Below are 25,246 nucleotides of genomic sequence, written 5' to 3'. Positions count from 1 at the left end.
TTAAAGTTCAAGAGACTAATCAATATTTTTGGACAAGTTCATGGATCAAATGATGTATTTTATTCACGTATAAAATAAGGTAAAGTCTTAAAAAAACTATGTACTTTTACCTTTTGTCAAACTTATAAATATGGAAATTTTTTTGTTCAAACAGGGTTTAAGGTTTTTATTTTTGCTAAAAACGAGGATTATTTAGATTGACACTATAAAGATTCCCATTATTCTGTATACCTTATCTTATACATCCTTGTTTTTTTTTTTTGAGAGCATCCTATGTCGGAGATTAATATAAGATATATGATTGGGCCTTAACTATCAGCTCGAGCTTTTAGTTCAATCGGTTTCTTGACATGGTATCAGAGCCTCTAGGACCAAACGGTCGAGAGTTCGAGTCCTGGGAACCTCATTAATTTGTGGAATTAAAACACGTAGCGGGATGGGCCTGTGTTGTGCACGCTGCAAGTCCAATGGGCATTTGCGTGTGGGGGTGTGTCGGAGATTAATATAAGATATATGATTGGGCCTTAAATATCAGCTCGAGCTTTTAGTTCAATCGGTTCCTTGACATCCTATACATCCTTGTTGATATGCGAAGTACATAGCAAGACTCATCAATCCTAACTCTCGATTAGTGATAATAGCCGTCGGGTTCACATCAAACTCAATCAAATTTCTCAGCCTCTCCATCACCCAACAATAGCTCGACTCAGTCTCATTTTTCATAATTGCATAAGCTATCTTGAAGTTGTTTTTACATGGAGTCATCCTAATAATTTCGAAAATTGGCATCTTGTACTTATTCGTTTTGTACGTTGAATCCATGATAATGTACCAGTGGTAGGTTCAGAGTAATTCCATGATAAACATATGCATCAACATACCGGTATCAGGCTGGGCAAGCGTCCAATGCACAAGTTCTCAATAGCTAAATGGAAAAATTGACTCACCATGTCTTTACTCAAAACCAATCTTCCTTAACTAATCTCTATAGTTATACACATGTTTTCTAGTTGAGTTGTCTGTTGGATGCTTTTCTTGAAGTGCCGCAAAAATAGCACACGGATTTACTTGAGCCGAACTCATGTCACACACAATTTTTTTTGGACGCGGGACCTCCGCTCATCTTTCGATATTCCTCTGGATAAATAACCAATGGATGGTTGTGCATACCCTTAATCCCTTCTGAAACCATGATCTCCCAACTGGTATAACCTTACAATTGTAAGACTTTTAGCTGGAATTTACAATCGCACGCTTTTGTCTTAGTTTTCCTTCTTAAAGCCTCATCCAAAGAATTCAAAACTCCTTTATAACGTTCACCATGAGAACAACTCAAGAGCTTCTGCTTTCCCCCGTGTTTATGCGAAGCAATAATAAGCTAGAAACCATGTTGAATTGCAATTTTTTTTGCCACTCGTTTCTGAACTAGTCTGAAAAATCATGTTAGTAATGAAACGACTACTGTAGTCGATCCGGTCACCACCAAACTCTTCTAATGGCACCTGGACATAAATGAAAATCATAATAATTGTTACAAATTCACTTCGAATGAGTTTTATGGTCAAATAATCGAAAAAATGATTTCAAATATGCTTGTCTATCCGGCCATTGGACATGCGACTAGGAAAACCGCCTAGTGGAAAAACGACAATGTAGCTGCCACGTCTACTGTTATGATAATAAAGTCAACAAAGTGCAAATAGAATATATGTATCTTCTATAGAAAATTATTAAAAGCATATGATTCTCTATGTCAAATGGAGAGACTTTTATATATATTTTGTCCACTATTTTAATTATTAAATATGATTATAATACATCTGTCCAAATATGAATCAGAGGTTTTCAAATGATATGGAAGGTGGAATGTTAATATAAAAACTCCTATAAAAACACATATATCCTATTGGCACTTTGTTGATTTTATTATCATAATATAATATAGTAAAACCTTATCTTATGTAATTAATGACTTGATTAAAGGTCAAAAAGAAAGAAAATCCACTTCCACACGTATGAAAAAGTGGAAATGCAACAAATTAATGTGTAATGATAATTTGATATTGATTTGTCACCTAATGATGGACATTATGATAAGTTCTGCGTTTTGTGTTTTGTCCAATTTACAAACTTAGTCATTCCGTTAAAAATTATTATCATGACTATTTACTTTAAAATGAGCGATTTAGAGCAATTAAAAAAACCGACTTTATAAATTACCAAAATACAAAGTTTGATTTTTCAAATTAATTAACTAAATCATAAGTATTATTTGACAAAAAAAAATTGTTTCAATGATATTTTAATTGCAATTTTCATCAAGTAACCTACATCTGTTTATGAATTTTTAAACCACGGGGACAGTCTTAACAATCGACCAAACTATATGACTTATTTTTATACTTTTCTCTCTCTATCTCTCTATCTCTCACTCACTCTCTCTCTCTCTCTCTCTCTCTATATATATATATATATATATTGTAACGGCCAATTTTGAGCGGTGATGTCCGAGTGAAAAATTTGAACAAGCAGCAGCTTAAAGGATGACGATAGAAGCATGAATGAACTGAGTTTTATACAGAAATGAAGAAATTATTGAGCTATATTAGTATAATGTATTCCTAAATATACGTTTCAAAGCTACGTGACTAAATAATGTGACTTGGGTTGAAGCAAACAATGTTTATATATATATATATATAGGCTGTGATGATGAAAAAAACTTCAATTAAAATGGATAATGTCTAAAGTGCGAAAAATCGATACATATATTTCAAATATATTATCCAAAAGATATTGTTAGATATTATAGATCAATGGAGGAATGATTAGATTTGGCAATTATCGTGTTCAAGTTATTTCACATTATTTTTGGGTTTGTGTTAAAAAGAGTAAATTTAAACTCATTAGGAGGTTTGAATCGTATTTGCAAATAGTAATTATAATTTTATTATCTTTATTAATAAAGTGACATATAAAAACGTGAGAAAATATAATAATAATTTTTTAAATATTCGTATCATTCCGTGTCGTTTTCGGATTAGCATATCAACCCTAATCCAATCCAAAAATTTGTGTGTCAGTTTTGTGTCAATAAAAAAACAACACATTACCTACTAAGCTATACACAAACACTGAAATTGCATGTCGATTTTGTGTCGTATGATCGGCTTAAATGATGATGACTGGTTTGCGGGTGCTTTTCTATGGATTTGGAAATACAAGAAGTATATATTTTCTTGATCTTTTATGTTTTAAATACCTTTTATGGTTATTTTTGCTCTTTGTAGTCGTTTTAGTGCCTTTATGGTTCTTGTAAGATTTTCATTCCTTATGTTTTTCTTGTTGTACCTGCTTGTTCATCTATTAAAGATATAAGTGTTTCTATATAAAAAAAAAAAAACAGTAATAGCAACCAATGTTTAAGACCATATTAAGATCGGTTGCAATATTACAACCTATTTGGTTGCTAAGGTCAGATATAGATTTGTGAAATACATTTCACGCTAAAACACGGTTTCAAAGTTCTCGTGGCTGCAAACATTACAACCAACCCTCTCAAAAATTATTTTCTGGTTAGCAATTATTAGACCCAATTTTTTAGAGCCAACATTACCGACATCTTTTTCCATTAGGTAAAAAAGATAAAACATAAAAAATTTATATTTACAGTTTCCCCCAAGCCCACCATCGCTTCCACTCTCAAACCCACAGATCATCGTTGTCTTCTCCGTTTGATCCACCATCTTGTGGCCGCTTCTCAGATCCACCATTTTGGAAGTAAGTCCTCTCTGATCATGTCTAATAATTATTGCAAAAATAGATCAGATTTTTTAAGAGAGAAATAAAAGAAAATAAAAATTAAACAAATGGAAATGTAGAAATCAATATATTTTGAAAGTAGAGTCAGGAAATAAGCTGATTCAGGCATTGATTATAATTTGCCATTACTAATATTGATCCAAAAAAAAGATAACTATTAAGGTTTACTTTTTAAAACAATGTCATATTCCATTGATTGTTCATATAAATTGATATCTCTTTGTACATATTTCAGTTTGATAAACAATGTTCTAATTATTATTAGTTTTTATGTTTTTCAGAATTGGATAAAGATGAATTCATTGAGATATTATGAAGAAGGATAAATTGAGGAGCAAGAACGGTACTGTACTGTGTAATAGAAATTAGCAGGACATGGGCTTTTGATAAGCTGTTTTTAGCACTGTAAACCTGGTATTTATCTTTAGGCTTAATACATCATTTGGCTCCTGAACTTGTTCAAAAAGCTTGATTGGCCCCCTGAATTTAAATGTCTTGATAGTCCCTTTAATTTGCATAAAATGTTTAGTTAGCCCCCTGAACTTGCGTAAAATGTAATCAATTGATCACTCGGTTGCAAAAAGTAAGTTAAATACGGAAGATGCATTCCACACATCTTAAAATGTTATTACGTTAATTCAAAAATAGATTAAAAATTTATTACTTTCTCAACTGTAAAACTTGGCTTCTCTAATATTAGAACCACATACCGCGATCTTGGTTGTTTTACTTTTTTTTAAGATGCCTGTAATACGTTTTCCGCATTTAACTTACTTTTTTGGAACCAAGTAATCAATTGATTACATTTTGTGCGAGTTCAGAGGCTAACTGAACATTTTATGTAAGTAGAGAGGGCTATGAACAGTTTGAAAGTTCAGGGGCCAATCAAACTTTTTGGACAAATTCAAGGAACAAATGATGTATTTTTTTTTTGATAGAAAATGCTTATAATTTCATTAGATCAAAACGCAATAAGCCTTATCTTTTAACTTCCATCATCACAACTCAATTTTATTTTTGTTTTTTCCAACTTTCCAATTCATACATGGCGGTAGTTTGGATTCATTGCAATTTCTTTTGTTAAATTTACGGCAGAAACAATTGGTTGATTTGTTAGAGATGATAACAAATTATGAAAAATCCTGACAAGTTGAGATTATTCAAAGAGATAATAAAGCCATTTAAACAAGTGTTGTTGCCCCAGCAAGCCGCAACAGCAGAATAATGAGGTTAATCTGATAGATGTGCTACATAATCTTATTTGATGATCTTTAATGTATTCAATCTTGTAACGAAGGTGGCCGGAATCGGTAACGGCGGCCGCGGCCGTATATGGGAGGAGGAAGGTGGTGTCTCGGTGAAGGTGGAAAAGAAAGAGGAGAGATTAGGGTAAGGGTTAGGTCTCTGATACCATGTAACAATATGATTGTCAGTGATTGTTATTGATATGAAGTTTAGTATTTATACAGAATACAGTTCATTCTGTAGTGAACGACTATAGTCAACAACGGAACCTATATTTTAGGCTAGAGATAAATAACAGAATGATACAGATAAATGATAACTAAATACATAGTCTAATAAATCTCCTGCTGATGATAGACTTATATTTGCCAATGGTCTAATTTTAGACACACAATGGTTGATTGGACATTATATTCTTTGAAGCACGAAAACTTCAACATGCATGCGTATCACGTTTCCGATGCGTTTCGGAGCCGTTTCCATGATATGCAAAAGTTGGATACACTTATCCGTCTAGAAAACTGGTTTCCCATACACAACAAGAACGATTGGATTTCATTTCATAAAAAAAAAACAGACATAAACAGAGAATTATGGTCGATTATTTGAAGGGAAAAGGAGCAGGAATATCCAAAAGAGTGTGTAGTCTTTATGCGTAGCAAAAATAAAATATGAGATAAACCAAAAGATAGAGATGAAGGCTTTCATTGTTTTATGGGTTTTCTATGAACGTTTTTTGATATTATTTATATTTCATGTATTTAATAATTATGTTTAGATAAGAGTTTTTTAATTTCTTTTAGGGTAAATAATTTATTAGTGCCCTAGTTTTTACCTAACACACTGTTTAATCCTCCTATTTTAGAAAATACATTTTAAGGTCCCTATCTTTTGTCAATATTAACTCTTTGGTTATTTTATCTAGTTTTTTTAGACTTGTAACCGTTATATTTTAGCATAAATAGACATATATAAAATAACAGAGTAACATGATCAACTTGTATTGTACTGTGGTTTCCTAAAAGCTAAGATATGTTCGGTTAAAAATAAAAAAAAAATAGATAAAATGACCACAGGGTTAATATTGGTAAAAGATAGAGACCTTAAAATGTGTTTTTCAAAATAGGGGGACTAAATAGTGTGTTAGGTAAAAACTAAGGGACTAATAAATTATTTACCATTTCTTTTATATATATTTATTTAGTTATATTATAAAAATATTGTTAATATTTTTAATATTTACACGTTTCTCACATGTTTCTGTGTCGTATGTTTTATAGAAAAGATGTTTTCCGTATCCGTGTCCCATACCATATCTGTATCCGTGTCTGGGCAACATAGATTATAGTACAAGACTTGTTTCGGTAACTTGTCTCCCGCAGATTATAGGGAACACTTTTTTTCTGTTTGGATAACCTATTTCAAGTTATGTTGAATTTCTGTTGGACTGAATAGGAAATCGGAAGCCAGAACTTGTATCCACTGTCTAAAAAAAAAAACCAATGGTATGGTATGGAAAGACAGTTAGTGAGGTATGCAAGTAGGTACAGTAAGAAGGGATCTTGGTGTCATAAGGTGTTATTTTAGCCTTTCTATTTCCATATTGGGGAAGAGAATTTATATAACTACCATCACATTGATCTTCTAGTTTCAACCCTAGCCAATTTCAACACTCGTCTTTGTTGTTTCAATTTTTTTTGGTTAATTTCACTTGTTCATTTTCTATCTTATTCTGGTCCTTGTCCTGGTGCATGTAATTGTGTCTCTTTCATTTTATGTATCTAATTGATGAAAACTAACTATTCTTGCGATTTAGGTAATGTTATTTATTGCATTGACTATAATGTTGTAGGAGTTTTTAGATGCTTGGTACATGTTGTTCTATAGCCGAATTACGAACCAATATAGGAAGTTGTGCTTTAAGATGAAGCATTTGAAGCGAGCCATTTCAACTTTCTGGCTGGAAACCTGCTCAAACTGTAAGTGAATTTTGAGACCAGACCGTGAGTTTCGAACCAGAAGGTAATAAAGATGGAGAATTGTGAATTCTAGGTTTGGGTTTTTACTTTCTTCACACTGTTCTTTTCTTCTAGTTCTCTTTTTCTGATTTTTTTTTTGTTTATTTGGTTAAGGGTTTGCAGCCTCCTTGTACAAGCTACAGCAATTATTGAACAGCTGCAGACCTGACTTTAACTGGTTTCTCGCCCAAGCGCAATATGTTTTGCAGCAGCAGATCTAGTGATTAGAGGTGATTATTGTAATTTGTTTAACATATTGTGCTTTAGATATGGAGAATATAACTATAATTCTTATTTACTCAAGCAAGATGCTAATATACCTACTTATTCATCTGTCAAATTTCGGTGCATTAGATCTGTCAAATTTCGGTGCATTAGTTGAATGTGTATTATGGCCTGAACTCTATTTGAAATTGGTATCATGAAGCTAAACTTCAGTTAGAAGCATGTTTGAGGAATAAAAAAATTATGTCTATTTGAAATACCAATGGACAAATAAATGTATTTTTGTTTATAATTGTTGTCTGTAGACATGGTATATATGTAAATAAATGTAGTTTTAATGAAATGTGTCCTTGTGAAAAACATAAATTGATGGGTTAGTTAAGATTATGGTGAGTAGAATTATGGAATTCATGTTATTCTTAACAAGGAAACTTGCTCCTGCTACATCATAAAATGAAGGTTTGCTGCACACACTCAGATGAAGGATTTGAAGCAATTTTTAGGTGTTGAATCAAGATAATTTGTATACAATCAGCTAGCTCAATTAGTTCAACCTAAATATCCTATCACCACTGTTACTCAGGCTTTTCTTGCTGATTCTTCCCCTTCTAAGATCAATCTTGGAGTGGTATTTCTTTTTATGCTTTGTTTTTGTTTCTTCTTTTTGAGCTGTTGGTCTGATTTTCTATCTTGTGGTAATTTGTAGGGAGCTTACAGGGATGATGAGGAAAAACCAGTAAAACTGCAATGCGTTAGAGAGGCTGAGGCAAAGATTGCACATTCTCAATTCTCGTGAGCTTCTTTCCCTTGATTTGCTTAATTAATCAACTCTTATTATAAAATTGGGCATTGATTTCCAAGTATCAGTTCTAGATAAATGGGAATTTCATTGGTTTTTCAAGTGTATTCTTATTCAAGTGTGCATTTTGTCAGAATTCAAATTTGTGCAACTTCCTGTGCTTCCATTAATGTAAATAACTAAATTTGAAAGTGGCATTGGCATGCAGGGAGTCTATTTCATCTCTTGTGACTTCAAAACTGATTAAGGAGAGTGTTGAATTGGTTTATGGTAAGGATTCTGACATTACAAGGGAAGGGAAGTTTGCAGGTGTTGAGGCACTCTCAGGAACTTGCGCATGTCGTCTCTTCGCTGAGTTCCAGAGGCGCTTCTTTCCTCAATCCCGAATATATTTACCTCATCCTACTTGGTCCAAGTACCTTTCTTCCATATTTTCTTACTCCTTTTCTCTGATATATTTATAAATTCGTTAAAGAGGAAGGGATGATGCTGATATTTCAATTCACTGCAGAGTGGAGAGGTACCCCTAAACTAGGAATCGCTAAACAAGTCTTGATCTCAAGTTCTTGTTTCTGATTTTGTTTTATTTTAGCATGCTTTGAACTTTAAATTTCTCATGAGACCACAAACCCCACGTGTTGCTATTTGGTTCTTTAAAAACTTGTAGGATAGGATTTTGCTATTCGGTTCGAGTTGACTGAGTATATTTTTGAACAACACGTGTTTTTAAATCGTTAATGATCATGTAGAGAAACTCTAAGTAGTATTCAGTTTCTGCATTAGTTTGGAAGATAGATAAATTCATATGCTAATGATTTGTTTCTTTAAATTTATTGCAGGAAAAATATGTATATTTTACTCAAGTTGAAGTTGAATAAGTTGAACAGAATACTACATCAGTTCAATCTTCGTCTCTTTCGTCAATTTGTCATGACGCCTTAGTGTCATCTCTAGCAAAATTGAACCTTGTATTTAAGAAAAAAATGGGAGCTCCTTTGTCAATTGCTGGTAAGTGATAATAGGATATTTGCTTTCCTTTTGTTATGTTGAATTGTTCAAGCTGTTTTATATTGTAGCTTTTGTTCTGTTGCAAATTTCAGACAAGTGATAGTGTTGGATTTGTGGATTTGTGTTACTTATGAAAAGAAGTGTGGCAATGCCAAAAGGGCTACCCAATCTTGTTGTTTTCAGGTAATTTTGGATAATAAAAATGTTGGTTGTTGCAATTGATCCATTAGCTAGGCACTCCTATATGTCAATATGGTTATTTGCTGAACAAGTTTTTTTTTTCTTTTTTGTATTTCTGCAAATGGCACAGTAATAATAAATTAGTGCATAACTAATATCAAATCATCTATTCTGTTTGGTTGTGCCATTGTTCTACGAGCTATTTGGACTTAAATCATAGTATAACTTATATTAATTATTTAGCAATCCACTTTGTTATGTTGTACAATTAATATGTATCAATTATTTAGCAATCCACTTTGTAATGTTGTACAATCCACTTTGTAATGTTGTACATAGTTGTGTACATATAATGATAATATAACTCGCGGTATATTGTTTATATGATAATTTGTTTCTTTAATTATATTGTATAGGATAAATATGAAAGTCTCACCCAAGTTAAATAAAATACTCTTGAGGAAGCCGAACAAGCTGCTGAGAAGCCGTACAAGAGCGTCTTGATGGATTTAATACGGATAGAACAAATTTATTAGCACCTCTACATCAAGTGAAAGACAAGAGCGATTGGCAGAAGGTATACACTTCCGTGCTAGATTTCAAGAGAGAACGACAGAGTTGGAGATATAGATTTTTGATCTAATATATTAGGTTAACTTAGATTATAATATTTTGTGAGTGACGTTATATATTTTGACATATTTAAAATTCAAATATTAATTATTTCTAAATATATTTATAGTTTTCTTTAATATTGATTGTTGTGGTTAATTTATTATGAATGTTAAAATATGTTTATAATTGTATTTAATAATCCAAATTGTAATCACAATTATAATTATTTATAAAATTTATAATTACAAATAAATAAATTGTCCAGTGCATCAGATTTGTCGTCAATAATTACTGACAGAATTTTCGCCAGAAATTCGTCGGTAAACCTACCAGTTTCTATGTCGACCTATCACATTAGCGACTACCTTAGTCGCAAAATGTAGTCTGTAAATATTGCGACTACGCAGCGACCAAAGAAAACAGTCGCTACAATCTGCGACTATTGTCAGAAATAGTCGGCATTGTCCAGCGACTAGGTACTTACTGACTGAATGTGTTTGGTCGGTAAACCACTAAATTCAGTCGGTAAACCGCTTTAGCTACCGCATCAATTACCAAAATTGCGGTAGCTAACTAGCTGTTTTCTTGTAGTGATTTATTAATCAACAAATTGTTATATAAATTGAATTAAAATATGTATTATAATATCTAAAAATAATAGTATAAAATTATTTAATATAGAAATGCACGTATATTGGTAACCAGTATTTTTCACATGGACCCTGATGACCATGTGAATTTGGTCATTCACCATTAGATGTAGGCTGATTAAATCTAAGTCTTAGGATGCTTTGAATCTATACCTTAGGATTTTAATCAGCCTACATCTAATGGTGAATGACCACATTCACCGTGGTCATTAGGGTCCATGTGAACACTACTGGTTTTGTAACATATATTTTTAAAAATGTGCAAACATCAAAATTTCAACAATAATATCATTGAAACAACTCAAAAGTGAATTAATGAATTCACAATAAAAAATATTTTCTTCATCATCGTTTAGGAGTCTTCTAGACAGTCTAGACGGCGTCGAAGCAGACGGATCCCAAGAGGTTAAAAATCGCCTAAGGACCAAAAAGCGACGAAGAGTAACTAGTCGGAGAAAATCAAAGTGGATTATCGATTTCGAATGCCTCAACATGACCTAAACGGTCCAAACGGCCTTGGTTTTACGCAATGTTGAGTTGCAAGATTCAACTGGCCGATTTAAGCATCTAAAAGTATTTAATCACGAAATTGTGAGAAATCCAAAGTTGTTGGAATCAGTGGCGAATATAGGATGGGGTCCGTTGGGGGGTGGGCCAATTTTATGATTTCATGATTTTGGTGATCGATATTTTTTTTTTGGTTACAAACGAAACTTTGTGGTTTGTAAAAATTTATTGTTTATTGACTTGCCAAATTTAGCTGATAACGATCTCAAAATCAAAAAAATTTAAGAATTAAAGTTGTTTAATATCATATTTATTTTGGAATCACATTTTTCATTTTTCAAAATCATCATTTTTAAAGTTTTCTCTCTCTAAACATTAACTTTATCTCCCACAAAAAATAACACATAAATGATCTCAAACTTAAAACGTTGAAAAATTAAAGTTGTTTAAAAATGAAAAATTTTACAAACCACAAGGTTCTGTTTGTAACAAAAAAAAAAAACTTTGAATACAAAAACGTGAAACCACTAAGTATTTATTTGAAATTAACTCTATAAGAAAACATCAATTTCTAAAATCCATAAAGGTGCACGGATCCATTGGACCCCGGCCATCCAAATCCATCCCGGGAGATTCGGTTTCAAACACTTCTCGGCCTGAAAAAAGGTCTAGAGATACTGTAATTGCACGCCGAAACTCTCATCCCTGCCTCAGTCAATGCTTATACATGGATTCAAAGAAGCAAAAGCAAGAAATTCACGATCATTTTCCAAAACATCCATGATGTTCTCATTTAATGTCATCCATACTTCAATTGCATTATTTCTTCCAACATCTTTCAGAATTATGAAATCTGAATCACTTGCACTATTTCTGCTTGTCTCTCCAAAAATCCCAACCCAAACAGGTTTTCCATATCCAAAATCAATCTCACTAAAACCAAATGTATGCCAACTATAAAAGCTAAATCCATCAGGATCTTCCATGGGAATTTCTCCAAGCCCATCAAGATGTTCTAAAATTGCAATATACCCTTTTTCACCTGAGAAACTCTTTAAATACTCACTGTTTACTTTTCCTACACCTTCCCTTACTAAACTCACCATTTCCTTCATCTCCACCTCCGTGTCATCGGGATTATACCTTGCAATCGCGGACCAAACAAGGTTTCCGATGGAATATCTCGACATTCGTGGCTTAGTTAGTCTCCGAATATTCACAGCTTGAGACATAACAGAGGACCTTGGAGAACCTGATATGTTTTCACAAGCTTTCATTAAACATTTCCATATAAAAGCACTTAACGCCTCGACACGGGTCGTGTTCTTTACGTATTCGCTTCTTCCTTTGGCTCTCAGGGCGGATACTGCATTCTCGTTGAACACGAATCGCCTTGTCCTGAAGGCTTTTTTACTAAACCACAGGGTTTCCATCAATGATGTATAGCCAGAAGGCAATGATTTCTGTGGTGGAAACATCGACGAAGCCTCGAATAGATTAGGGTGTATGACTTTGTTATACGAACCCGAACCACACGAATTGGCTGCCCATGTTTTCATAAAAGAACTGCTTGTTATTCCATCATTGATTTTGTGTGAGAAACAAATGCCAAGTGCGATCCCCCCGCAGTCGAAGATATTCAGTTGCACAGCTAGTAGTCCTAACGTTGGATCAAGTTGTTGTTGGCAGAATGGTTGATATGGAAGGAACTGTTGGATTAAAATCCAACGTTATGGGCTTTACATGTATAATTGTAATTATGAGCTATCATATGTATGAGCCCGATTAAGTGATCTAAATTAGTTTATGGGCCTGTGGCATATATAATGGGTATGGGCTTAAATATGTGTAGATAGCCAGTTGTAATTTACTAATACTATGATGGGCAGATTAGTAATTGCGACAATTAGGTTTTCAGTATAAATATAGGGTTATGGTCCCTAGGGCATTAGCATTCTAAATCTACAGCCTCCCCCATCAAGTGTAGATGTGCTAGTTGCTTTTAGCCCTAGAAGACCAATCAACCTAAGGTGTCTCTGATTCTCTTCAATCTCTGCGCTATGGATTCAGGTACGCTTCCGCTTTAGATCTTAATGGGTTAACATGAGTTTATGATCTTGTGGTTTGTGGATCTAATTCCAATAAGTATTTCCAACAAGTGGTATCAGAGCTCCTCATGGTAGATTCATTGAGATTTTATTTTACTTCGATGAAAGGTTTTTTCTTTTGGTTTTCGCCAATCTTATGCTAACGATTTAGGAATCAATATTAATTGATTCAGAGACATTCAATTGAATATCAATATTCTTTTAAATTTGGTTTTCTTATGTTTTAGTTTATCAATGTTTTCAGTACATCGTTTTTTTTTTCTTTGTTTCTAAACATGGAAAAATCTTATGGTCTTGCTTTTGGATCAAGTTTTTTTTACTTGTATGTTATGGATTGAGAATCGCTTATGATATCTATTTTTATTTTTGAGGTTTTAAACATTGATTCAAAGATTTTAATTTGATGAACTCTTCAAACTTTTCAGTTGATTTGTTTTATTACAAATCAAAAAATTTAGATATTTAATGTCTTTTATATTGTTTTTAATTCATAAAAACTTCATAATTTTAGACTTTTGAAGTTTTTGTGTTTTAATATTTCGGTTATAAAAAAATATTTGTACCAACTTTGGTATTTTGATCAAATTAAAGTTTTGGTTACAATTGTTTTTGTAACAACTTTGGTATTTCGGTTACATTAATAGTTATAAATTTTTGTAACAATTTTGGTTATAAGTTTTTTTTTAATAACTTCAGTATTTATTTATGCACATTAATGTGTTGGTTATAAATTTTAATAATAACTTCAGTATTTATTTCTTTATGGTTTGGTAATAAAGTTTTGTAACAATTTCAAAATTTATTCCTTACATTAGTGTTTTGGTTACAACATTTTTGTAATAAACTTTTGTGATTTTATTTGAGACAAATATATAATATTGGGTGATTATGTGAATTAAAGAAAAAATAATTTGGGCATAATCATTTTATGCAGTTATTTAGTTTCGATGACCATACTTTTGTTATGAGAGTTTGTTATGACTAAATATTTATATATTGTCAAAAATATTTTTGGTTTTTAAGTTACATATGACAATATATAAATATTAAAGTTTTTTTATGGTCAATTATGCATACTTGTCTCATCTGTATTCAAGTCATGGTTATAGACGTTTTATATAAATTAGTTTAAGCAACATCCCGCCAAAGTGGGCTCTCTTGTGGAGATTAATTTGATATATAACATCTATTCGGTTTTGTGTGTCTATTAATTCATGCGGATATTACCCGGCCCAAAGGAAGGCTAATATTTGGCCGAATTACATGCACACCTGTGGCAATAAATATGTAACAATTATCTAGTTTTCCATGTGAATAATAAATTTGTCCAAAGATGATTTATTATTTGACAGGACTTATTATTAATATTTGATTGCTACAACAAGATGACCACTTACAAGTCAATATTTCTGTCCAAAGACTAAATATTGATGTTGTGCTAGGTGTCTTGTGATGGGATTGACCATGATTTGATTTTGTGTTTTGCCCATTTTCTGATAATAAACTTATGTGAGCTTGTTAACTTCTTTGTTATTGAATTTGCTGCCATTATATATGCTCATAATTCATTCAAGTTGCATATTGAACGATGTTATTTAAGGTTTGAAAGAGAACATTATGTTAGTTCTCAATATTGTTGATCTGGGCATTGTATTAGGAATTGATTAACTCATTGTCGTAATGACATCCGGTACTGATAATGATAAAATTCATCATTGGAAGTGAGAAGATCAAATTGCATGAATCTAATGATCATGAAATGTTTCATTCTATAAGTTTTAAGGGTATTATATTGACTTATGAGGTATCTACAGATAAGGTTTCTTTGTTTAAATTGAGAAAAGATTTGCAAAGAATGAACATGATGATACCATTAAGGATAAGGAAAATGAAACATTGTGGAGCACATTATAGAGATGTCTCATCTTGCTTTTAAGTTAAATACACTTTAAGTTGCAGTTGTCTAATGACATGCTCGTGTATAAGGTTGTAATTTATCTTATTGCACAATTTGATAAATTTAAGATGAGCTATAATTGTCATAAGGTCAAAAGGATATAAGATGGGCTCATTTTTTGAAGTTAATTTATCTCCAGTACCTGGACATACTTTGTGGGTAGATTCTGGTGCTACTACTCACATTAGTGTGTCCATGCAAGGTTGCCTAAGCTGCCGAAAGCCAAATGATGGTGAAAGACACATCTACGTGGGAGATGGCAAGGCAGTAGAAGTAGAGGCAATAGGCATATTTAGATTACTTTTGAAAACTAGTGCTTATTTAGATTTGAATGAGACTTTTATTGTGTCGTCTTTTAGACGGAATTTGGTTTCTATTTCTACTTTGGACAAGTTTGGTTATTGTTCATTTGGAAATAGGAAATTGAGTCTTTTTCAAAATTCAGTTACCATTGGCACTGGTTCTTTATCTATTTATGATTATCTTTATATGCTTGGTGCTGTTTCTTCTTATAATGAAACCTTGCAAACTAGTACACGTGGTGTGGTATGAAGAGAAAATTAAATTATGAGAATTCTGCTATTGTGGTACAAAAGATTAGGACACATTTCTCAAGAGAGAATTGAAAGGCTTGTGTCTTATGGAATTCTCAATTCCCTTGATTTCTCAAAATTTTAATATATGTGTCAGTTGCAAGAAGAGGATATACTTCAGCAAGAGAGATATGAATGTGTTTATAAGGCATCCACTTCAAATGATAAAGTTAAGAAAAGTATTAAAGATGCATGTATTGTGTTATTAAAGTGCAAAAGAGACAAAATTCAGAAACTACTTGTTTCTTATGCAATAAAGTTGGACATAATAAAAAGAATCATGTCAAAAACTGTGCTTGGCGTATAAAGAAAGGTACATTTTTTTTTGTTCTAAGGTTAATTTTTGTGATTGAACACACTTGATGAATTATATTTTTGGTATTATTATTCATATTGATGTGTTTGTGCGAGGTTGTCTAACCTAACATTCATTTGATGGTGAAAGATACATCTATATGAGAATGTTAAGGTAGAAAGTATTGACAATATACATATTAATATTACATTTGAGGACCGGTGTATATTCATATTTGAAAAAGACTTATTGCACCACCCTGTTAGGTGGATTTTAGTTTCTATTTTAAACAAATTCAAATATATTTGTTTAAGAATAGGAAATTGTCTTTATCAAAATTTAGTTATGATGAACACTATACATTTATTTGTATTTGGCAATCTTTATATGTTTGATATTGTTTTCTAAAATAATGAAACCTTGCAAACTGGTGCACATTTTGAGAATATTAATGAAAAAGAATTTTAAATATAAGTTTCATTTCTCCAAAGAGAATTGAAAATCTTATATCAGATGAAGTTCTCAAGTTCCTAGATTTTTCAGATTTTAAAATCTGTGTCAGTTTTTAATAAAGGAGAACAAACAACTGTAAAAAGAAAAGCTACCAACAGACTTGTGGCCATTTTTTAAAACATGTAGTTGATATGAATATTGCAGGTTATATTCTAATTAAAGTACCAATAAAAGAAACAATTTAGACCCAAGCATTAAGAAGGTTTAAAAGCCTAGCTTAAACACTTATGTGTTGGGTTGTCAACCTATGGTTATGTATATAGACAAATTGAAAAGAAATTGGTTTTGAAGAATGATTGTTTGTCATTTTATTAGGTACTGTGAATATAGGGGTTTCTAAATTCTATGTTCCCACTACTAAGAATTTAGAAGACAAGTAATTCAAGATTCTTTGAGGATGTTGAGCTTGCAGGGGGAAATATGGTTAAATGATTCCTCATCCAGAAGAACAATCTCAACAACCTCAAGAATAAATGTCAGTAAAGTGAAATTCACTAGAGAAATGAGAAATACAATGTTTGATCATTATTTTGTATATCTCTAAGAACATAAAGATGATATTGAGTTATCAATGCCTTAAGGAGTTCCAATTCTCGATTGTGGGTTGATGCCATTAATTTAGAGTTTTCAAACCTTGTCAATTTTCTCAAAGACAATTATGAAAAGATATAAGGTATTTATTGTTGTCAAAGGCTTCAGACGAAAAGAAGACATTATTTGTGAAAAACTTTCTTTCTAGCTTCATTAAAAGATTCTTTAAAGTTATAATGGCATTGCTAACTGGTTATGATCACAAATTTCATTAAGTTATTGTCTCATTGATTTTGAGATGAATTTGTTTGATAATTATGTATATTTTGGATTGAGTGGGAGGAAATTTATTTTTCTATTTGAGAACTCCAAATCAGGTGATACCCTTATAATTAAAGGAGACGATTTTAGTCTCAAATAGTGCCCAAACAGTTATACATTATTTTTGTGTGCTCAAGTACGTATGCATTCTGATATGTATTCATATTTGAGGTAATGAGCAGATATGAAAATATTTTAGTTTTGAAGTTTTAGAAAAGCAGCTAATAAGGTCATGCGCTATTCACATAGAATAAAGCTCGCATATAATATGTCAGAGTCAAATCAAGTAGAGATCATTATGTATACTGATTCTGATTATATCGGATGCTCATTTTGTTTAAAGTTCATTTCAGTTTATTAGATGGGTGAATCATTTCTTCCATCATGGCAGCTATATCTGTAGCGCATTATGAGGCATCTAGTTTTTTGGTTGACTGTAAAATTGTCATTAGGCTGCAATTCAGATATAGAAAGATAATATATTATGACAATAAGTCAATACTTATGTTCTACTAGTAATTAAATATCTAGTAGAGATTTCAGAATGGACCGGTGTCTAATGAGCATATTAGGACAAACTCTATGGATCCGCTCAGTTAATGATTATTGCCCATTATCTTTCATGAGCATATTGCTCATTTGGGTCTTGAATTGCTTAAGAAAATTTGAGTTTAGTGGGAGTTTGTATTTTGGATGCTCTTTAGTTTTAGACATGTTTGTTTATTCGGTACCGATTCCAGTTAATAAAGTTTTAAGTTTATTCCATTCTGGAAGTGTTAAAGTCTTGATCTCACTAAAGTAGGACCAGTTGGAAATAGGCATGTTAAGGTCACATTACATGTAATTTCCATGCTACACATCCATACTTAATTCATGTCATTTGATTATGCTAACATATATGATCATTGTTGGTAAGATTACACTAAAGGTGATTGATTCTGCTTTGGTTCTATGTTAGTATGATTAATGGACGGAATTATTGGTATATGCCTATAGTAAATATGATAGCATATTTTGACGTCATAAAGGATTCATAATTTACAGGAATATACATGTTTCGCCCAGTGGGAGATTGTTGGATTAAAATCCAACATTATGGGCTTTACATGTATAATTGTAATTATGAGCTATCATATGTATGAGCCCGATTAAGTGATCTAAATTAGTTTATGGGCATGTGACATATATAATGGGTATGGGCTTAAATATGTGTAGATAGCCAGTTGTAATTTACTAATACTATGATGGGCAGATTAGTAATTGCGACAATTAGGTTTTCAGTATAAATATAGGGTTATGGTCCCTAGGGCATTAGCATTCTAAATCTACAGCCTCCCCATCAAGTGTAGATGTGCTAGTTGCTTTTAGCCCTAGAAGACCAATCAACCTAAGGTGTATGTGATTCTCTTCAATCTCTGCGCTATGGATTCAGGTACGCTTCCGCTTTAGATCTTAATGGGTTAACATGAGTTTATGATCTTGTGGTTTGTGGATCTAATTCCAATAAGTATTTCCAACAGGAACATGTTTAACATTTCCATCCGAGGTTCTCGGATGAAATCAGACAAATGACCCTTTACTCGAGCTTCGAAATAAGGAACACCCGTGTAGAATTCTTCGATAATAAGGTTGTCTTTCACTCTTCCTGATAAAGGGTAGTAGAGATTTAGAGTGTTGGAGAGTGACCATGTTAGTTGAGATGTGATTTGGGGGGTTTTCAGATGAAAATTCTTAGTGTTGTAGAAGAAAATTAGAGGTGAATAAGTTGTGGGTGTAACCTGGTCTAAAAGGCTGAGATTAAAAGGTTTTAGATTATGAAAATGTGAAGAAAATGGTGTTATGCTTTCTACTAATTCGACTGAAACTTCCATTTCTGTGTTGAATCTGAAAGAAATTTTTATAAAAATACAAAATTATAGTACACAAAATTACAACACATCGACTAGCTTTTATATGCACTCAAAATTCATTTAAAATAAAGACTTGGAAAATAATATTTGTATTAAAGTCTTAAAAAAAAAATATGTAATTTCCATTCTTGTTAAACTGGTACATGTAAATATTTTTTGCTCAAACGGGTCTAAGGTTTTCGATTTGCTAAAAACCAGGATCGTTTAGATTGACACTATAAAAACTATAGTTTAGATCTCAAAATTAAAAAGTTAAAGAATTAAAGTTGCTTAAAATATACTAAGTCTTTGAATTTTTCAAATTTGAGGTCGTCAATATTCATTATAATTTTTAGGTCATTGTTTTTAGTAAAACGAAAAATCTTAATCATTATAATTAAAGTTGCTTAAAATATCCTAAGTCTTAATCATTATTTTTAGGTCATTATTAATAGGTCATTATTTTTAGCAAATGAAAACCTCATTCCCCATTTAAAAATTAAAAAATTAAAGAATTAAAATTTCCTAGAATATCATCAAGTTTTCAATTTTTCAAATTTGAGATCGTCAAAATTCATTTTAATTTTGAGATCATTGTTTTTAGTAAAGCGAAAAACCTTAGTCATCTACTGGCCGCAAACGAAAACCCCAATCCCCATTTGAAAATTAAAAAGTTAAAGAATTAAAATTTCTTAGAATATCATCAAGTTTTTGAATTTTTCAATTTTGAAGTCATAAAAGTTCATTTAATTTTGTGGTCATTGCTTTGAGTAAAATGAAAAACCTCTAGCATCTTTTGGTTACAAACGAACACTGCAATCCCCGTTTGGACAAAAAAAAATATAGGTACCAGTTTGATAATAAGTGAAAGCACACAAAAAGTCCAAAAAAAAAACTAATGTTTTCACATTTTTTTTATCAAACTAGTACCTGTAAAAAATTTGTCCAAACGCGGATTGAGGTTTTCATTTGTGATAAGGAGATAACGAAGGTTTTGAAAAATTTAACAACTTGAAGATATTTTAAGAAATTTTAATTCTTCAACTTTTTAATTTTGAAATGGGTATTGAAGTTTTCGTTTGCGACCAATAGATGACTGAGGTTTTTCGCTTTACTAAAAACAAAGACCTCAAAATTAAAATGAGCATTGACGAATTCGAAATTGAAAAATTCAAAGACTTGATGATATTTTAAGCAACTTCAATTATTCAACTTTTTAATTTTGAAGTTATTTAGGTGTTGTCTAGTGAGGAAAGAGTAAGCTCCAAAAATGATGATAACTACATATGTTACTAAACAGTTTTAATTGTTGAATGTTTTCATTTTTAGGTTGTTAACGGTCATTTTTATAGTGGCAAACTAAATAATTCTCGTTTTTAACAAAACAAAAACCACAGTCGCCATTTAGATTAAAAAAATTAGATAACAATTAAAAAAAAAGTGAAAGCACATAGTTTTTTTTCTAGAATTTAGCCAAATAAATATCACTCATAAAAGAATATTTGCTATGGTGATGGTGGAATTATAATTCTATTACATATATTTATCCACCTTAATCAACAAATGAATGTAGGCTTATTAAATTTATACCTTAGATTTTAATAAATCTAGATCTAACAGTGAATATGATACCGGTTCTGAGCGGTGGCACCGAAGTGAAAATTTTGAAAAAGGAGCAGTCTAGAGGATGACGATATTGGAGCATGAATAAACTAGTTTCTACACGGAAATGGAGAAGTTATGGAGCTATATTAGTATAATGTGTTTCTATTGTGCGAATTTAATGAAAGATAAATAAACAAACAATCAAAACACTGATTTATGTGGTTCACCAACGTTGTGTTGGCTAGTCCACGGGCAGAAGGAGAATAGCATTTATTAGGACGCGGAAAATCAGATTACAAATTAGGTTTACATAATGGAGTATTTATAATATTCAATCTAACCTAATCCGACTTAGAACCCACGATGTCCCCACGATGTTGTGCTTCCAAGTACTAAATCGAAAGCCAGTACGAATCCGAATAGGAAAAAAGTCGCTTCCAAGTAGAAAACAGATAGCCAATAGCGAGACCCCCATTGCTTCCTGTCATAGTGTGTTATACTGATTCAAGGCATTACGATAAATCTCCACCTTGACTTGAATCCTCATGGCAAACAAAATAGATGCACCCATGACAGTGCCAGATGTACAAACTTCTCCCTCTGCCTCAGAGTTGCCCACCGAGCAACTAGTAATCTCTGATGTTCAACAAGTCCAAACAGTGTTGAAACTTGCTTTGTAGGACAGACTTGGTAAACATGTCCGTAGGGTTTTCAGCAGTGCCTACCTTCTTCACCTTTACCCTCTTCTCGCTTCTTAGAAAATGATACCTCACGTGATGCGGACATCCTAACTGGGATCAATAATAACACGCGCCTTGGCGGATCTCCAATTCGCGTTCCCACAGAAGTTGTACCTAAGAAGGCGGATCCCCTGGACACGCGAGCGGGGCGGATCTAGGCGTACGCCATGAGGCGTACCCACAACTACCCTGGGCGGATCTCCAGTTTACTTCCTGTCGAAGGAATTCACCAACAACCTCTGACGCTCCGTACCTGCACCTCTGTACCTATTGTCTGGGCGCATTACCTATCTTACCCTCTTATTATTAACTGTATTGTAACCCTAGTAGGGGTAGTCCCTGTCCTTTGCTTATCTTTTAGAGGTTGTATTTAAACCCTCATTTTGTAAGGATATGGCAACTTTTTATCAATCAGCTATCATTTCTCTTTGAGATTAAGGTTTATACCTTTGTTTATCGGGATTCACTCATTCTAGTCTAGCTAGAGAAGAAGATCTTTGTTGGTTTACGATTAAAACCTCCATTTATCGCTTTCAATCTGTATCAGTTGGTATCAGAGCCAATCGTTTCCTGACCCGAAACTTCTTTTGGCAATGGTTCAACCCCGACAACCGCAAGATTCCATGGAAACCAGTGACCGAAGATATGAGGAGCTGAGAGAGCACCTCGCGGAACAAATCCAGGCCAGCCTTGAGCGGCAGAAACAAAACGACCAACGGTTCCAGGAGCTAACCGCTTCCCTGGAAAACCTCAGATTGGAGATCCGTGTAGTGGTCAGACCAGCCGCCGAGGAGTCCGACCAGAGGAGGGAAGGAGTCCTTGAACCACAACCCCAAAGGTAACCCACGCCACCTCGACTGCCGTTGACAAATGTCCAACTTCCACAAATGGGTCCTAGGGATCCTGAGGTAAGAAGACCCAACTTTGTCCTTGTGCATAACGCTGATAGCGATAGTGATGATTTTGAGGATCTTGGGAATAATGGTGCCTTTAGAAATATGAGGGATGTTGGTCCAATTGATAACAGGCGTGTGGGTATGGCTAGGGCAGAACCAGACCTAGGAAACTTTGAGAGAGATGACGCCTTTAAGCTAAAAATAGATTTACCATCTTTTGGTGGCGAGCTGGATATAGAGGGATTCTTAGATTGGTTATCGGAAGTTGAACGTTTCTTTGAGTATGCTGGGATTCCTGATGAGAGGAAAGTAAGGCTGGTGGCGTATCGCCTGAAGGGTGGCGCATCAGTTTGGTGGGATCAGATGAGGGAAGAAAGAAGAAGAGGGGGCAGAGATCCGATTAGATCTTGGCTACGGATGAAGGCGATGCTGAGGGAGCGGTTCTTACCGCCAGACTACGAATAGTATATCTACAGTTCCTACAGAGGATGCTCTCAAGGGACCCGAAGTGTCCATGAGTATACTTCTGAGTTCTTAAGGCTTTCGGCGAGAGCCAACCTGTCTGAAACTGAAAGCCAAAAGACCTCTAGGTATCTAGAAGGGTTGAGATACAATATCCAGGATCGTATTGGCACACAGATGGTGGTTAGAGTGCAAGATGCTAGGAATTTAGCCCTCAAGGCTGAGTCCCAACTGACCGGGAGATCCAGGAGACCCGCCACTACTAAGTATACGCCTGGAGGAAGAGATAACGTGAAGTCTTACGACAAAGGCAAGCAGGTGGCGAGTGCCAGTGGGGCCAAGGTTAACAGTGTGGGAAGGGGATCCGTTGGAGATACTAGACCATACAAAGAAGCACCTATACCACCCAAGAGCAACAATCCGTATGCAAGGCCAGCACCTTTCAAATGTTTTCGGTGCAATGAGCCAGGACATAGATCAAATGAGTGTCCTAGAAGGAAGAGCGCCAACATGGTGGAGAGGTACGAAGATGACGATGACGAAGAGGATGAAGTATTTTGTGAACCCTTGGGAGAAGATGATGAGGTGGCCGGTGAAGAGAGGTACGCCATTCATGTGGTACGGTGTTTGTTAGTCTCCAGCCGGATAGAGGGCGATCAGAGGCACCGACTATTCAGAACCCGCTGTCTTATGAAGGGCGGGCGATGTAATGTGATAATAGATAGTGGGAGCCAAGAGAACATTATGATTAGCAGCGCCGTTCAGAAGTTCGGGTTGTTGGTAGAGGCGCACCCTGATCCCTACAGGGTGGGATGGATCAAGAACATGGGCGAGTTGAGGGTGACCTAGAGATGCAAGGTACCGATTGAGATTGGTAACTATCATGATGAAGTCTGTTGTGATGTGGTCGATATGGACGCATTCCACCTATTGTTGGGCCGACCCTGGCAGTTTGATAACAACGCCACCCACGCCGGAAGAGAGAACACTTACAGATTTGTGAAGAATGGGGTGAAGTTTGTCCTTACGCCAATGATGAGAGAGCCAAAGGCCGATGAGAAATCTACTTTAGTAGTCTGTCCTACACACAAATCGTTTGTCAGTGAATGTGAAGAGAGTCAAATGGTATATGTGGTAGTGGTTAAGGCGAATCACGAATCCGCCCAAAGGGACGAAAGGGAGATGACGAGTGAAGTAACCCGCCTACTTGGCAAATATCAGGATCTGTTCCCTAACGAACTGCCAAGTGGGTTACCACCTTTGAGGGACATCCAACATCATATCGATCTTGTACCCGGGGCTAGTTTACCAAGCCTCCCACACTATCGAATGAGCCCAAAGGAGAATGACATCATGAGACAGAAAGTGGAGGAACTCATCGAGATGGGATACGTTAGGGAAAGTATGAGTCCTTGCGCCGTTCCAGCTTTACTTACACCGAAGAAGGATGGATCTTGGAGGATGTGTGTTGACAGTAGGGCTATTAACAAGATCACCATTAAGTACAAGTTCCCGATTCCAAGGTTGGATGACATGTTGGACCAACTTGGCGGATCTCGAGTCTTCTCCAAGATTGATCTCAGGAGTGGGTATCATCAGATACGAATCCGATCTGGGGATGAGTGGAAGACTGCCTTCAAGACAAGAGATGGATTGTATGAATGGTTAGTTATGCCCTTTGGGATGACCAATGCCCCTAGTAATTTTATGAGACTGATGAATCAAGTGCTTCGCCCAGTGATTGGGAAGTTCGTAGTTGTGTATTTTGACGACATTTTGATCCATAGCCAGACCTTGGCGGAACATGAAGAGCACTTGCAGACAGTGTTTGACCTATTAAGGAAACACCAACTATATGCCAACACCAATAAGTGTGACTTTGTCATGGAGAGCTTAGTTTTCTTTGGATTCGTGATCAGCGGGAGTGGAATCCAAGTTGATGGGGAGAAAGTAAGAGCCATCCGAGAATGGCCTACCCCGAGGAACGTGGGGGATATCAGGAGTTTTCATGGGCTAGCAACGTTTTATCGCCGATTCATTAAGAACTTCAGTTCCATAGTGGCCCCGTTGACGGAATGTTTGAAGAAGGGAAAGGGGTTCGAGTGGGTGGACGCCCAAGAAGAGAGCTTCGCCTTGATCAAGGAAAAGCTAAGTACAACGCCAGTGCTGGCGTATCCCGATTTCGACAAACTGTTTGAAGTTGAGTGTGATGCCAGTGGGATTGGGATTGGTGGTGTCTTGATGCAAGAGAAGAGGCCCATTGCATA

General features: G+C 34.2%; 1 pseudogene; it reads right to left on the bottom strand.

Annotated features, from left to right (window-relative positions):
- Nucleotides 1-11,779: 11,779 nt before the first annotated feature.
- LOC136222836 (stemmadenine O-acetyltransferase-like) lies at nt 11,780-19,258 on the bottom strand (annotated as a pseudogene).
- Between the last annotated feature and the right edge of the window lie 5,988 nt (nt 19,259-25,246).

The sequence above is a fragment of the Euphorbia lathyris genome, chromosome 3 (assembly GCF_963576675.1).
Source record: "Euphorbia lathyris chromosome 3, ddEupLath1.1, whole genome shotgun sequence".
Taxonomy (NCBI): Eukaryota; Viridiplantae; Streptophyta; class Magnoliopsida; order Malpighiales; family Euphorbiaceae; genus Euphorbia; species Euphorbia lathyris.
The sequence above is the reverse complement of the archived record's forward strand: the minus strand, read 5'-3'. Positions and strand labels throughout refer to the sequence as shown.